The sequence below is a fragment of the Prunus avium genome, chromosome 3 (assembly GCF_965620075.1).
Source record: "Prunus avium chromosome 3, drPruAviu1.hap1.1, whole genome shotgun sequence".
In the NCBI taxonomy this organism is placed as follows: Eukaryota; Viridiplantae; Streptophyta; class Magnoliopsida; order Rosales; family Rosaceae; genus Prunus; species Prunus avium.
In genome coordinates this window covers 9,535,201-9,538,133 of record NC_142286.1, presented here as the reverse complement: position 1 = coordinate 9,538,133, position 2,933 = coordinate 9,535,201, and the positions used below count along the sequence as shown (strand labels likewise).

General features: G+C 35.4%; 1 pseudogene; it reads right to left on the bottom strand.

Annotated features, from left to right (window-relative positions):
* Positions 1-1,184: 1,184 nt before the first annotated feature.
* Positions 1,185-2,197, bottom strand: LOC110759382 (shikimate O-hydroxycinnamoyltransferase pseudogene; annotated as a pseudogene).
* Between the last annotated feature and the right edge of the window lie 736 nt (positions 2,198-2,933).

Below are 2,933 nucleotides of genomic sequence, written 5' to 3'. Positions count from 1 at the left end.
TTTTGTTTTATTATGATTTTTAGAAATCAGAGCAGACGATTCTTCAAATTTCCTTACATTATAGGTTTTGCAAGAACTATTGAGGCATTACTCCGTATCCGAAGCTTTGTTTGCATCATCATAGACAAGGTTGCAAGTTTTGGATCATCGTGAAGTTAGGCATGAGTGAGCAAGTATTGTTACCAATTTGTAGAGCCACAATGTAATGGAACAAGATAAACACACTTTTTGTTGTTATTCTTGTTCAAATTGTTGTAGTGTACATGCATTGAATTCTAATTGTAAATTGGAATTGTGGTATAAATACAATGTAATTTTTTGGTACATCAAAACAATCGTGGAAGTAGGCAAATTGCAACATTTAAAATCGTTGTGGAAGTTGTCCAACTATGACGGTTTTACAGAAAGAGAAGTTCGGAAAAACCATTGTGGAATTATTCAAATTACAGCACTTTATTTTTTAAACCGTTGTGGAAGTTGACCAATTACAACGGTTGTACATAAAATGAAGCATGGAAGTTGACCAATTACAACGTATTTACATAAAAACTGTTGTGGAAGGATCCGTTGTGTATAAAATATAGAATAGACGACACTGTTAAAGTTAACGGTTTTAAAACTAAAACCGCAACGGTTTTTAGCCGTTGTCTATTAACCTTTTTGTAGTAGTTATTATTGCTTGGCCAAAAAGATAGTATAAATGTTTAGAAAGAATTCATCTTAGCCGCAGACACCCCTAAAGGTACCTGCTTTAAAGTTGATAACACCCGCTATTTATAGATGGTGCTTTCCGAAGGACGTAGCTAATGGCAGATTAGTTGGAAATTTCATGGCTCCACATGACTTTAGTTGGAGAGAAATAATCTATTTTTTGGCAAGCCCGTTTTCTGCATGGAATCGACTGATAGGCATAATTAATTTGTAGGCAAAATTACTCCATCTTAGCCCTTCTTGGGCCTTCTGCTTCTGCTCTCTTTCTTTCACTAGCTTATATTGGGAGATTTAATCCTACCTTAACTACAACAACTTTGATTTCTCTCTTACGAAAAATATGGGAAGAAGAATTAAAAAGAAACTCATAAGCATATATAATCAACGTTTAATTTAACAAAATCAGACGTTATAAAATTCAATATTCTTTTTATTTCATGAGAAAGAGAATGCCACTAAGAATAACAAGAAAATACAGCGGGTATTGTAGACAAGAAGACCAATACATTCATGACTTTTGTAACGAAGCTTGCCATACTCAATCAGAGAAACCGATACGCAACTTTAACTAGGAAAATGATTTCATTTCCTTATATGTCATACAACAACTTGGAAAATGATTTCATGTGCTCATAATTCAGAGAAATGATCAGTGATAAGCTCCCATCATTTGTTGCACTTGGCAATCAGAAAGACAACCCGTCAAATTGAATTGCACCAGGCCCAATGAAAATGGGTCGACCCCAACAAAAATCAGAATCATGAATAGGCAGCCTAATCCAACTGTTTATCCAAAGATTTACAGAGCCGACAAGCGGAGGCTTAACAAGTTCGGAAAGAGAAGAATGATGAAGCTCAAGATAGTCAAGGAATGATCTAAGATAATCATCGTCCATCCGCACCAAAGCATCGTGAACACAGCTTGTGGCATACCATCTTGGTTTCGATATTTGATCCCCTGTTGCAGCAATTTGTGGGGCTCTGAAATCGGCATTTCCAAAGAAACCAGGTGGGAGTGGGGGTTGCAATCTGGACCGTCCATCAATGCCAATAAATAGTCTGGTGTCTTGATCATCAGGAAGTTTACGTGCCTTGCAAGCACATCTCCATATATGACCTGCTAAAATCTCAAATGAGGTATACTTCATTGTATTAATATTTTTCACACCACCTTCCTTAAACTTGGATTTCAAGATGTTGAGCTGCTCTTGCGTTAATCTTAAAAGGGACGTAGTAGTATTAGTTGTGCTTTGAAGAAGATCAGAAGCTAATTTCATTTGTGGAGAAGGTTGGAATTCAATGTGGGGAAATGCAGGCTGAGGTGGGTTTCGGGCACGAAGTCATGTCCTGTCCAAGAAGGGTGGATTAATATGTTTCAGATCACCACGAGCGATATCAGACCATGTATTTACAAAGTGGAGACCAGAAACCCCATCTGCAATGCGGTGTTCCATGCCAACACCAAGTGACACTCCACCACATTTAAAGTACGTGACCTGCACATATATGTACAGAGTAAATCAAGAACAATATTTTAATTCAAACATACACATATAATATTTTAATTCGATGCGTAGTGGGAATTTAAATTCAAACATACACATATAATATTTTAATTCTCGAACAGAGGGATACATTTTTATCAGAGAAATTTAAATGGTGATGGGTGATGAGATATTTCAAACCCAGCGAACAACAGCTTGCAAAAATCTTTGGAAGTGTAATTTTCTTTTGTTTGCTGATGGATCCAATGAGAGAGAGATTATATATTATAAAAAGTATGCGGTCGGTAAGGGTTGAGGTTTCGTCACTTGCGGGCAAACTTTTCCCTTTATTCACCAATTGGGTATTCCTATAACCAACCAGAGAGTGTACAGAAGATAATGTATTTGGTGTTACTCATCTTTTCTTTTAGGTTTTGTTGGAGCATTGGTTGTTCCGATACTTAAATGCAGTAGTTCAATAAATTGATCCTTTTTGGCATTTATTGAATTGAACTGCAGTTCTACTTGGAGTTATACAATTCAATAATTTCAGATCAATAGTTATATTTATTTACATGTTTTCTTACATACTCAAATAAAAGAAAAGGGATAAATTTAATAACACTAAAAAATTGTACCATTGAAATATTCTCAAAGAGATCTTTAAAAAGAGACCAATTTTGAATATATTTGTATTAAAAAAATTAATTGTTGTGTTTTTTCTATTGCATTGAGGCC